Source organism: Dama dama, chromosome 1 (assembly GCF_033118175.1).
Source record: "Dama dama isolate Ldn47 chromosome 1, ASM3311817v1, whole genome shotgun sequence".
Classification (NCBI taxonomy): domain Eukaryota; kingdom Metazoa; phylum Chordata; class Mammalia; order Artiodactyla; family Cervidae; genus Dama; species Dama dama.
Genome location: NC_083681.1, coordinates 39,787,606 through 39,801,223, shown reverse-complemented (window position 1 = coordinate 39,801,223; position 13,618 = coordinate 39,787,606). Strand labels below are relative to the sequence as shown.

Sequence of the window (13,618 nt, the reverse complement as noted above, 5' to 3'; positions counted from 1 at the left end):
TGTGTAGTTGAGACCTTTCTTGTATAGTTCTTCTGTACATTCTTGCCACCTCTTCTTAATCTCTTCTGCTTCTGTTAGGTCCTTCCCGTTTCTTTCCTTTATCATGCCTATCCTTGCATGAAATGTTTCCTTGATCTCTCTAATTTCTTGAAGAGATCTCTAGTCTTTCCCATTCTATTATTTTCCTATGTTTCTTTGCATTGTTCATTTAAGAAGACCTTCTCTCTCCTTGGTATTCTCTGGAACTCTGCATTCAGTTGGGTATATCTTTCCCTTTCTCCCTTCTTTCCTCAGCTGTTTGCAAAGCCATCTCAGACAATCACTTTGCCTTCATGCATTTCTTCTTCTTTGGGATGGTTTTGGTCACTGCCTCCTGTACAATGTTACAAACCTCCATCCATAGTTCTTTAGGCCCTTGTCTCCCAGATCTAGAACTGGCAGTGCTTTGACTCATAGTATCACACAAAGTACTCACCACAACTCTTATAAAGGAACTATAATTATTACTCCCATTTTTCAGAGGCAGAATCTAATGATGAGGCACAGAGCCTAGCATACAAGAAGTGCTCAACAAATCACGCTATTACCAGGGTGTTGCACTGCCTTCATGCTCATTTTTTGTCAGTCTCCTCCATCAGAACCACACCTCCATGCCCAACTTTTTCCTGAACCCCCATCTCCTCTTTCTCTTCCTTTTAAGCCCTCCCCCACTGCAGAAATTCCCTACTCCAAAATGTCTGAGATATAATTTGCCAATCCTCCCTCTAGTGATGGTCCAAGTGTAAAAATTTACTGAGTGTCAAATATAGACAGTTGTAAGAATTGGTTTGGGGACCACTGCTTATAACAGGGAACAATTACTGAGAGCTTGCAATGTGCCAGATACCACCCTTAGTCTGACTTTTTAATTACCATACTTGATCTTGAATTAGACAGTTACTGTCCCCACTCTACAGGTATGGAAACTGAGACAGAGAATGTATGCAATTTGCTCAAGGTCGTGGTGTCAGAGGCTGGCAGAACCAAAACTCTAACAGCCCTCCGACCCCAGAACCTGGGTTCCCAGCTTTTGTGCTTGAAGAATACTCACTCAAGCAAGACGTGTGGGTTCCAAGTCCATTTTCACCATGCTAGACTTACGTCCCTCATCTGTAAAATAAGAGGGTGCAATGAATGATGAAGTGGGTGCTCTTACTTAATCCTTTTTACCTATGAGTTTGAGATTATGCCTTCCAATTCTACAGATATGGATGCAAAGATGCAATTCGCCAAAGTAGTAGAAGGTAAAGAACTGTTTTCTCTGACCCCACACTCATGACCTTTCCTCTAAAGTGGCTGCTTCTCCAAGTTCAGGATCCAGTCATTAATTTTACCTAACCCATCCATTTCTAGAATCAATTTGAATTATGGATGGAATATGGTTTCCATTCTAGAATCACTTTTTTGATTTCAGCCATCCTTCTTTTTCAGACTCATCCATTTATCTTTTTACTTCTGAACTAGATATATTAATGAAAACTGAAAGCAAAATTTCTACATTTTTTTCTGAAATAGATAGAATTTTATTCATTAGTTTCTGATTCTAGAAATCCACAGGAAAGTTGGCATCTTTGGGTCAGGTTTCAGTATAGCTCATAGGCCAAAGAAAAGAAATATTGTTTATAAAATGTATATTAAATATATTACAACATATGAGCCATGGTCCTAACATCACATTGTCCAAAAAATATATTATTCAATATATGAATAAATGATTTTTTAGGTAAGTCAACTCTTTAACATTAACAAAAGCAAACAAAATAGATCAGTTATCTCAAATTCCAAATTCTCTATCAGGAGAATACCAAAGTGTGGGTAAACCCGTATGATAAGTAGTATGGGAAATTTATTAGGGTACACAGCTTTTAAAACATGGAAAATTGAATCTCCAAATACTTGTGTATTATATGAAATATTCCTTCTTTGTCCTTTTCTTTTCAGAAAATTCTCTTAATAGAAATAAATGTTGAATGTCTATTTAAACAAAAAAAAATTTTTGACAAAGAAATCAACATTAAATCCCAGTTTGCTAATGCAACTGTTTGAATGTTTGCACATTTTTGTTCATCAGTGGTTTGCAATAGACACATTTTAAATATCTACTAAACTAATAGTTTATATTATTAATTTTTTATTTAAGGAAGAATAAACATTTAATATATTTTAATGGATTTCAGTTATTACTATTGGTAATGACTTTATATAACTCCAGAGGCTAATATGCATTAATTTTCTAAACCATTCTCCTCACTATTTGGTATCATGGTCCATCTACATCTGATCAGCTTATATCTGCCAACCCCAAATTCTCAGTCCATCCTTCTCCCTCCCCCAACCCTTGGCAACCACAAATCTGTTCTCTATGTCTGTAAGTCTGTTTCTGTTTTGTAGGTAGGTTTATTTGTGCCATATTTTAGGTTCTGTATGTAAGTGATATCGTATGATATGTGTCTTTCTTTCTGACTTCACTTAGTATGATAATCTCTGGTTGTGTCCATGATGTGGCAAACGACAGTATTCCATTCTTTTTCATGGCTGAGCAGTAGTCCATTGTATAGATGTACCACATCTTCTTTATCCTAAATGTTGATGGACATTTAGTTTGTTTCTATGATAAAACATGTGTTTTTATGGCTACTGCTACCTATTGCTATGTTGCTTTTCAAAAGAGTTGTACCAGTTTGTAAAGAAACCAGCCCTGATTCTCTCAAGAACTTTACTGGCACTGAATATTTTAAAAAGTGAAAATACTTTTAAGTATTTTTATTTTTGTTAATTTCCTAAGTGTAACCTGGATGTAAGAACCAAAGTGTCTGGGTTTAAACCTCAGTTATACCCTAACTAGTTATCTGATTGGATCAAGTTACTGAACATCACTTGGCCTCAGTTTCTGCGTCTGTGAAATGGAAATAGCACCATCTCCTAAGAAAATTTTTGAGATTAAGAAAATTTATATATATTAAGCACTTAGTAAATGTTAAGAACTATAAAATATTATATGTTATTATGATGATAAAAATTATTTAATCTGTAATTCTTTGATTATTATTCAGGAAAAATTGTTTCTCAGGATGAGTGTTTAACATTTGTATTTTGTTCTCTGTAAATTTTCTCTTCATGTCTTTAGGTCACTGACCTATTGAGACCTTGAGTTTTATTTTTCTTTTGAAATTTGAATTGCTCCATCATATGCATGTATGAGCTTTCCTGGTGGCTCAGTTAGACTCCCCAGTGCAGGAGACACGGGTTCAATCCCTGGATTGGGAAGATCCCCTGGAGAAGGAAATGGCAACCTACTCAAATATTCTTGCCTGCAAAACCCCATGGACAGAGGAGCCTGGTGGGCTGTAGTCCCCAGGATCACAAATGAGTCAGACATGACTTAAGGACCAAGCAGCAACAACAGCATGCATGAATCATGTGGTTGAATGTTCAGCCATTTTTGGTTGAATTATTTTCTCAGTTTGTTGTTTACAGGCACATCTCATGTCATTGTTTTGTTTTGAATGCAGCACACTCAATATAGTTCATCATCTTTTTAAATGTAATTCTTCCTTTACCTCAAAGCTATGAAAGCTGTTGTTGTTGTTCAGTTGCCAAGTCGTGTCTGACTCTATGACCCCATGGACTGCAGCTGGCCAAGCCTCCCTGTCCCTCTCCTTCTCTTGGAATGAAAGTTATCCCTCAGCAAATGATACCTATGTCTTCTGTTTCTGTTGGATCCTCTATGATTTAGAGCTGGTTAATTTGTTTAGCAGAGGCTGGATTTTGCTAAAGATTTAGACCTTGACATGCAGAGGATAAAATAGAAACTCTTCCATTTGGGCGCCTGGAGAAATTAGTGCCTTCCCAGGCATGTTACGGTAACTTCATTTGAAACAGTGGGGCTCTATGAAGACAGACTTGTTCACTTCTATAAGCAAATTGAATGAATCTGGTCTAAGTCCTTGCTGAATGCAAAAGCTCCTAGAGGTAAAACCAGGTAGTACTGGGTTCAAATCCTCACTACTTATTAGCTGTGTGGTTGGAGACAAACACTTCACCAGCTGGGAGTCTCATTTTGTTTTACTGGAGATTAAATGCATATGAAAAGGCTTAGCGTATAACAGCCAAAAATTAAACCCAACTTTTAAATTATTTATTTTAATGCAATATTCAAGATTATCTCATTTTCTTAGTGAGTCAGAAAAGGGAGTGGTTCTATATTAAATTTTTCCTTGTTAATCACATTTGGCTAAGATGTACCAGAAATTACTCCACAAAAGATGACTAGAATATGCTTGCTGTCTGTTTAAGACAAAGTGGGAGCGTTCATCCTGTTCCACTCCTTATATTAGGCCTTAAAACAAACCTACGAGGTAAACAGAATGTTAACTCTTCCATTCTCTACTTTTGGAAAAGAAAACTGGAGCTGAGGAAGGTTCTGTGACTTGCCCAGTGTCACACAGAAGTGCCTCCAACAGAACAAAAATGATCTCCTAGTCCCAACTATGAGTTTCTCTCTCTAGGTTTACAGTCAACTGAACTGGATAATCTCTGATCCCTCCCAAACCAGTTATCATAGTTATTAAGTTTTCTGGCTCTGGATTCCAAGAGACCTGGTGGAGTGCAGACTTTAGCTCCACTACTTTCAAGCTGTGTGACCCTGTTTGGGTCAATTAGGCTTTCTCAACCTCAGTTTTCTGAGTAGTAGTGCATGCATGCGTGCTCAGTCATGTCCAACTCTTTACGATGCTGTGGACTGTAGCCCGCCAGGCTCTTCTGTCCATGGAATTTTCCAGGCAAGAATACTGGAGTGGGTTGCCATTTCCTCTTGCACGGGATCTTCCTGACCCAGGGATCAAACCCACATCTCCTGTGTCTTCTGCATTCCAGGCAGATTCTTTACTGCTGAGCTATCAGGGAAGCTCTAATCTGTAGCAGAGAGCTAATAATTTTATCAAACTTAAGTTTCAGGGAGGATGAAAAGAAAGGATGCAAGTAAAGCGCTTAGCACAACATCTGGCAGGTAGTAAGTACCTAAAGTTAGATATCTGAAAGTGAAAAAACTAAACCATGTCTAGGAATAGTTGGGTCTGAACTTAAATTTGAGTTAGGGCATCCAAGTGCTTGACCCATTAACTTGTCTATATTATCGTGGAGGCTTCTTGAGGTTTTCTAGTGCTGTGTCTTTTGGTCCCATCTGGTATTTCAGGCACACAGAGCTATCCACATCAAGTCTTTGGGCAGGTGCCATGTTCCTTACCTGCCCCAGCTGGAAACAGCCTCATTGGATACAATGTGAGGGATGTTCCCAGAGATGTCCAGTGATTCATGTTAGTTTATCTACTGCCAGCACTCCTGAAGGACAGTCACAAGATACTGGAACTTAACTCCATTGTACTGTTTCACTCTACATTTAGCAATGGCAAGATCCTCATCCTCTGCAACAGCAACCAAGGCAGCCTTTGCCTCTCTGGCCTCTGTGAACCCAATGTGCCTTTCTCATTGAACCTCTCATGTTGGGTTGACATTATCTGTAGCCCAGATGTGGCTAGCCTCCTGAGGACATCACTACTCTCACCTACCACGTGGAGCCCAGACTTCACATTCCTCCCCCTTGTTGTTGTTCAGTCACGTCTGACTCTTTGTGACCCCATGGACTGCAGCACAGCAGGCTTACCTGTCCTTCCCTATTTCCCTGAGTTTACGCAAACTCATGTCCATTGAGTCGGTGATGCCATCCAACCATCTCGTTCTCTGTTGTCCCCTTCTTCTCTTGCCCTCAATCTTTCCCAGCATCAGAGTCTTTTCAAATGAGTCAGCTCTTCACATCTTGTGGCCAAAGTATTGGAGCTTTAGCTTTAGCATCAGTCCTTCCAATGAATATCCAGGGTTAATTTCCTTTAGGATTGACTGGTTTGATCTCCTTGCAGTCCAAGGGACTCTCAAGAGTCTTGTCCAGCACCACAGTTTGAAGGCATCAATTCTTCAGTACTCAGCTTTTTTATTCGCCAGTTCTCATGTCTGTACATGACTGGAAAAATCATAGCTTTGGCTACATGGACCTTTGTCAGCAAAGTAATGTCTCTGCTTTTTAATGCCCTATCTAGGTTTGTCATAGCTTTTCTTCCAAGGAGTAAGCATCTTTTAATTTCATGGCTGTTGTCACCATCCACAGTGATTTTGGAACCCAAGAAAATAAAATCTATCACTATTTCCATTGTTTCCCCATCTATTTGTCATGGAGTGATGGGACCAGATGCCATGATCTTCATTTTTTGAATGTTGAGTTTTAAGCCAACTTTTTCACTCTCCTCTTTCATCTTCATCAAGACGCTCTTTAGTTCCTCTTCGTTTTCTGCCATTAGGGTGGTATCTTCTGCATATCTGAGGTTATTGATATTTCTCAGGGCAATCTTGATTCCAGCTTGTGCTTCATCCAGCCTGTCATTTCGCATGATGGACTCTGCACATAAGTTCCAACAGCAATGAGAGTGACGGGAACTCCACCGAGGACCTCTTAGGAAGGTCAAGGAGAGAGCTGTATCACACACTATACAGAAAAGTAGATCAGAAGTTCAGCTTTGAAAACTCACTTTCCTTGCCAAAACCCTCCACCCTGATACTAATAGTCTGACCTCCTCTCTTTCCCACAGACCCATCCCTTTTTGTGTTTCCAGTAATGTGGATCTAGCCATAGCTTTGAACATCCTACAAAGACTTGAGAGTTAGCTAGTCCTAGAGCCCCTATAAAAGCATTTCCACCACCACACCTATTGCCCAATCATGTCTCTGGCATCAAAGCCACATCCTTGAGCATCTCATCAAAAACTTTACCCAACAAATCTAAAGTCCTCCTGTGGATGTGTGTGCACATTCCACTAAGAACATATTATTTCAGTAATGATGCTCTTGATTGTCCCATGACCAAGTTTGCTTGACAGTGAGCTCTGTAATAATAGCTGAATTTTGTTCCATGCTCATTACACCAGCCACTAGGCCAAGTGCTCCACAAGGACTTTTTCATTCCTTCTCATGACAAACCTTTATAATTAGCGATCATCACTGCCCTAGTTTTACAGATAAAACCCCAAGGTGTGGAAAGTTAAGTCGCTTGCCTCCAATCACACAGAAAGTCTCAGGCCTGGCATTGCAGCTAGTTTGGCTCCAAAGCCCACAGTCTAAAGCAATAGGCTACAAAGGCAAAGACTGGGTGGTTATCAGGGCCCAGTTCCGACCCCCTTGTACAAAGAAACCCCCATAACAGAGGGGTATTGACTGTTAGCTGAGAAGTCAGATTTGGTCTGTTTTATTTCCTGTCTTCTATTTTAGGACACCTGTTCCCCTCCCTTCCATTTCATCATTTAATTCAACTAAAAAAAAAAAAAAAAGACAAAACACCTCACATATGGAGTTGTCTATCATGTGCTGGGCACTGTGCCTGGCCGCGGAGAAACAAGGAACTAGAAGGCAGAGTCCATGTCCTTATGTGTGAAGGTCGCTGCAGGTAAGAAAGACACAGTATCCAATAAAGTAGAACACAACATTGAAAATGCCACATGAGAGGCGTTAGAACACAGAGGTGACCCTGCTGGTAAGGGCACTCCCTCTGGTGGAAGAGGCAGAGAAAGGTGCTAGGAAGAAGTGGTCGGCTGGACTTGAAGGAAATGGGGATGGAAAAGAAAATAACTCTCAGCTAGAGAGTCATAGCACTGTGTCCCAGTTTCATCCTGCTGTGTAATAAAGATGGGATGGGAGAAGGAGAGCAGTCAGAGGAGGAGTTCAGGGGAGGTCAGCTTGGAGCAGCCTGACACCCAGTTAGCAGCCTGAACCCCCAGGAGGGAGTCTGGGAGTCAGAGAGGCACCTGAACAGAGAGGGGCTGGGGTTCTCCTCTCTGCCTTCAGAGAGCACTCTGAGGACAGCATGGAGAATGGACGGCAAGGTGTCTGCACCTTAGCTTGCAGACCTGTGAGGAGGCTTGTGGAGTGGCCCGCAAGAGGAAGAGACAATGATCTGGATTGGGGAGGAAAGGGAAGTGTTTGAGGAGTTCTTACTGAGATGTGGAAGTTTTAACATTGTAGATTCCACTCTTTAAATCGGTGATAGCATGATTGTTTGGCTACATCCATATAGTTTCTCTTGGTTAATTCTCTAAATGTTCATGACTTGAGATAAGATTCCCTGATTTATCAAATTGAGAAATCCACTTTATTCTCTGGGTATATTTACTCAAGTCCAATTAGGAGTAAGAAGCAGCGCTGCCCACCAGCCATTTCTTTCCATCTATCTTTTTCTGGCCTCTTTCGCAGAAAGAGTTCAGGATATCTGATCTCAGATTTACAATTTCTTGCTGAGATTTTAGAAAATTGGGAGTTTGAAAGAATGTGGCACAAGGCAGTAATTTTCCAGCTAGGACTGTTTTCACTGGGCCATGCTCTCTGTCCAGCTAATTATCTTCCAAAAAGGCCAGGAATGAGTCCACCTGATCCAAGGGTAGCCTCAGTGATATGTGGGCCCTGGGAGGGGATGGCATCACAGTTTCTTCAAATTCTGATCTATAAAACCAGATGGGAGAGTCGGCAATTGTGTCCCCAAACCCTCACAACCCAGGTATTTGTTGACACACAATAAATCCTTGCCTGATGAATGAATGAACAAACAAATAAATTGGTGAATGAACAAGTGAATGAACGAATGAAATGGAGAGCAGGAATGAGACAATTTGCATGTGGCCAAATAAATCTGAACTTGTTTAAATTGTACACCTTCAACCTTAGAAAAACTAAAGAAGCTCAGACAGTTCATTATTCAGTCTTCTCAGAGGGGTCCAAATGGTGGAGCCACAGGTAATAGCCCAGGGTCTGGTTCCTGGTAATGAGAATGTAAAGCCCTGAAACTGAAGCTATTAAAATCCAACATGAATAGCTCAAGACCAGCAAAGCAACCTCCTGAGTGGAGTCTTCTTTCTGCCTCTAGTCTATCCCCAAAACAATCTATTGTAGTTACTGTTCTAAGAGAGAAATCAGATGAAATCTCTGTGGTGGGAAACAACTCCCCTCCCCAAACTATCCAAAAAGGGGGGATTAATATTGACGAGAACCTACAATATGCTGTGACTGTGCCAGGAATTTATACTTCATCTTGTTTCATCCTATCAACAGCCCTCTGGGATGGGCATTATTTTCTCATCTTATAAACATGGATGCTGAGACTCAGAGAGGTAGACTAACTTGTCCAGAGTCACAGAGACAAGTCATGGAGCTTGGAGTTAGTTCACTCCAAACCCCAAGACGTTTGTACTCACACTGCCAGAAATACTTTCCACTGTACCACACTGCCCAGAAGCCTACTGCAGGCCCTTTATGAGGTGCTTTCAGCCCACTTTTCCAACCTTATCTCCCTCACTCCACAGCTTCTCTCCTTGAGCTCCTGCCACAACCAGCCATGGAATATTTCAGGAGTGGCCATGAGTTCCCAGGTCATAGACCTTTGGCAGTGCTCTCGTTCTCTGGTCTATATACCTTCCCCCCTTCTCCATCTGACAAACTCCTATTTATCCCTCAAGACCCAACTCAAATAGCCCCTCCCTATGAAGGGTCACTCTGATCATTCTCCCCTACCTAGGCAGTTGATGGTCTCCTGCCCAGGGCTCCCACTGCCCTTGGTACCTACCTCCATCACGGCAAGCAGCTCTGAGTCTCATCCTGTTTGCCATCCCACTAGCCACAATTCCATGTTTCAGAATCCACTGCAGGCAGATTCGGTGTGCTGCCAGCCCTCCAGCTAGGCAGATGCCACCCTCGCTCTGTGGGAAACACTCACACAGCATTCCCTACAATGAAATCAGGCAATTGTTTTAAAACAAAATCCTTTCCCGGTGGAATTAACCATCAGGTGAGCTGTAGTTATATTCACAGTGCAGTATGTGAGTATGTGGTGACTTTTCCCGTTTTGCACAAGGCGCTGCATTCCTCTTTTTTTTTTTATTATGACTGTGAAATGTATGGGCTATGAAACCTTGACATTAAATTAGCTTCACACTGTCCCCGCTCCTCCCACTCCTGTGCTATGAATAGTAGACTGTGCTGAGAGCAGGACAAATGAATCAATCGTGACACCGCTTTACCGGGGAGGCTGAAGCTCAGGATTATGGAGTAGCTGGTGGAGGGTTTGTGATCCGCACACAAGCCACTACATCATTCATTTTCTGCTGATCTTGTTCTTTTGTCTAGAATACTGTGCTGCCTTCTGTGCACCTGGTTGAGCTGGTCGTGAGGATAATAACTATGATTTCTAATATAATCATAAATAGCTATCGCTGATTGCTTAATATGTTCCAGGCCATTTTGTATGTTTTGCCATGCTCCCTTCACAACAAGCTTGCAAATGTAATGGCTTTGTGGTTAAAAACAGGTTCTGAAGTCAGACAAATGTCGATTTAAATCCTGACACTCAAAAAAAAAAATTAAAAAAATAAAAATAAAAAAAATTAATAAATCCTGACACTCCACTTCCTTGCTGCATGGCCCTGGGCATGTCACTCAAGCTCTCTAAGCCACAAAATCCTCGTGTGTATAAAATAAGAGTAATAAATATATCTGTCCTTGAGTTGCAGTGAGAACTACATTCATCACTCTTTGAAAGAACCAGTAAGTATTTGTCATCTTACTATCCCTGTTCTGCAGGATGAAGAAACTGTGGCTCAGAGAGGTGAAGTAGCAGTCCAACTGATACACAGCTACAGTGGTAAATTGGGATTGAGCCCAGGTCTGTCTCTTTCCAATGCAGCATAGCAATACTGTACGGCATTTAAGACCTGCTGCTCGCTAAGCTTAGTGATCTTAAGCAAGTCACTTACCCTTTTCTCTGTGCCTCAGTCTCTCCATTTATAAAATAGGCACCATGGGTTTGTTGTAACAAATAGATGTGTTGGTACATGTACAGCTCTTAGAAGAGTGCCTGAGATACAGTAAACACTATGTAAGTGTTTTTATTACAATGATTTTTCTGATTTTCCTAATTTTCCAGCGTTGGAAAAGTCCAGAGTTGGTTGGACTCTCATTACAATAGGTAGGGTCAGTGATGGTGGAAATTCAGGAAGTTGGTCTGGGACAGTTCAGCTCTTCCCACTTCTCTAAGTTATTTCCCAGGTCTCTAAATCCTCTCCAGGATAAACATTCCTACTTTCTTCAACTGCTCCTAATGACACTGTTCTAAAAACTGTCACTACCGCTAACCATGCCCTGGTTGCCTCATCCTCTAGAGCAGGATTTCTCAGGCTTGACTGTATTGATAATTTGTTGATAATCTGGAATTTGTTGTGAGAGGCAGGGGCAGAGGCAGGGCAGTCCTGTGCTGTGTAGGATGTTTAACAGCCCTGGATTCTGCCCACTAGAAGTCAGTAGCATTTCCTCCCAGGGTGACAACCAAAACTCTCCCGGACTTTGCCAAATCTCCCCTTTTTGACCAAATGCAGGTCAAAATCACCCCCAGTTGTGAAGTGCTGGGTGTAGAGCTTGGCCTCCAAACAGACAAATTCTCAGGATAGAGTCTGGAGCTGGATGTGCAACACTTCTAAGTTACTGCATCTTTTAAGGCGCTTACCTTAGCTTCTTAGACTGTGAAGCGGCTCTGTTCTGTCATTGAACTTGATGACGGCTAAGACCCCCAAGTCTCTTTCACGGTGCTGCTCCCTGTGCAGATGGATTTTTGACCTACAGTGCTTCTCTTCCTCCGAAATGTGTTAGGGACTGCTTAATGGTCCAGCCTGTATGTGATCACCAAGGTAATGCTCTCTCAAAACCACCTTCCCCCAGTCCCAGGAGTGGCCACACTCTTCTATTCTTCTATCCCCAGTAGTCTGTAAGCCCTGTTCCAAACACCACAGCCCTAGAAATTACCCTGGATCTTTCATTAAAACTCTTCTGAGAGACTTCCCTCGTGGTCCAGTGGCTAAGAATCTGCCTTTCAATGCAGAAGATGCCGGTTCGATCACTGGTCGGGGAATTAAGATCCCACATGTCATAGAGCAATTAAGCCTGTGCAGTTCAATTACTCAGTACGCCCGTTCTGGAACCCATGTGCTGCAGCTAGACAGCCCACATGCCTCAACCCCTGAGCCCGTGAGCCAGAACTACTAAGCCCATGTACCACAATTAGAGAGTCCATGCATCACAACAAAAGATCCTGCATGCGGCAACTGAGACCTGATGCAGCCAAATAAATAAATAAATATTAAAAGCAACAACAACAAGCTCTTCTTTCCCGACTTGGTCTCCACTCTGCTTTGTTTGCATCCAATGGGCTATTTGTCCCAGAGGATTGTCAGCTGTTTGAGAGGTACCAGAGCAAGGAGAAATCCTACAGTTCCATTCATCTGCTTAGTGCAAAATCTGTTCCCATGAGTGTTCTTTTAATCAAGTCATGTCCTGACCAGTTCATAAACCCTTCAACCTCTCCTTGTGTTCCAGCACATTGACACCCAACAATTCTCCCTGGCACTGAATGCCCTCCACGCATTATATCCACTTACCCATCTAACCCAGCTCCAGATCCATCCACCAATTTAGTCAGCTCACTGCTTCTGCCCAGGAACAAGTCTGCCTTACAGTCCACAAATAGCTGCTTTCCTAACCTGAAACACCTACCTCATCCTTAAATCCTAGTCATCTTCTCAGGCATAGCTTAGCTCATATTTAGCAGCTATAGATTCATTTTGGAATGAGACAGGAAATAAAATGCAAACCCTATTTTCACAGCTAAGTCTCTCCTTTGTTCTCTAAGGCGGAATGGTGGGGTGATTGCTGTAGGCTAGCCAATCAGACAGGCATGGGTTCAAATTACAAGTCTGTAGATTTTATAACACTGTGACTTCAGGGAAATTACTTCACCTCCCTACCTCAGTTTCCTTATTTGTAGATGAGGCACTTACTTATATGTCGGTGCCTGTAGGACAGGGTAGATAAGAACAGTAACGTAATGTGTGTAAAGCATTCAACCTGGAGCCCAGCATAGAATAAGTATTCCAGAAGCATCAGCTGGTATCAGGTCTTCCCTGAGCAGGCCACTTCCTACTCATCTTCCTTCTGTATTCCTATGGGCCACAGACTATATGCCACCTAATATTGTTGTTGTTCAGTTGCTCAGTCGTGTATGACTCTTTGCGATCCCCTGGACTGCAGCACACCAGGCTTCCCTGTTCTTCACTAACTCCTGGAGCTTGCTCAAACTCATGTCCATTGAGTCAGTGATGCCATCCAATCATCTCATCCTCTGTTGTCCCCTTCTCCTCCTTTCCCAATCTTTCCCAACAACAGAGTCTTTTCCAATGCATCGGCTCTTCACATCAGGTGGCCAAGTATTAGAGCTTCAGATTCAGCATCAGTCCTTTCAATGAATATTCAGGGTTGATTTCCTTTAGGATTGACTGGTTTGATCTCCTTGCAGTCCAAGGGACTCTCAAGAGCCTTCTCTAGCACCACAATTCAAAAGCATCAATTCTTTGGTGTTCAGCCTTCTTTATGGTCCAACTCTCACATCCATAGCTAACTACTGGAAAAATCATAGCTTTGACTATACAGACCTTTGTCGGTAAAC

General features: G+C 42.0%; 1 long non-coding RNA gene across 1 annotated transcript in view; it reads right to left on the bottom strand.

The window, feature by feature from the left end:
* Positions 1–12,728, bottom strand: part of LOC133048238 (uncharacterized) — a 39,699-nt gene extending 26,971 nt beyond the window's left edge. The window contains exons 1-4 of the long non-coding RNA XR_009690980.1: positions 12,555–12,728; positions 11,627–11,789; positions 9,695–9,854; positions 1,091–1,149 (exon numbers count right to left, since the gene is read on the bottom strand). This is a non-coding gene — a long non-coding RNA (uncharacterized LOC133048238). The remainder of the gene's footprint in view (positions 1–1,090; positions 1,150–9,694; positions 9,855–11,626; positions 11,790–12,554) is intronic.
* Positions 12,729–13,618: the final 890 nt, after the last annotated feature.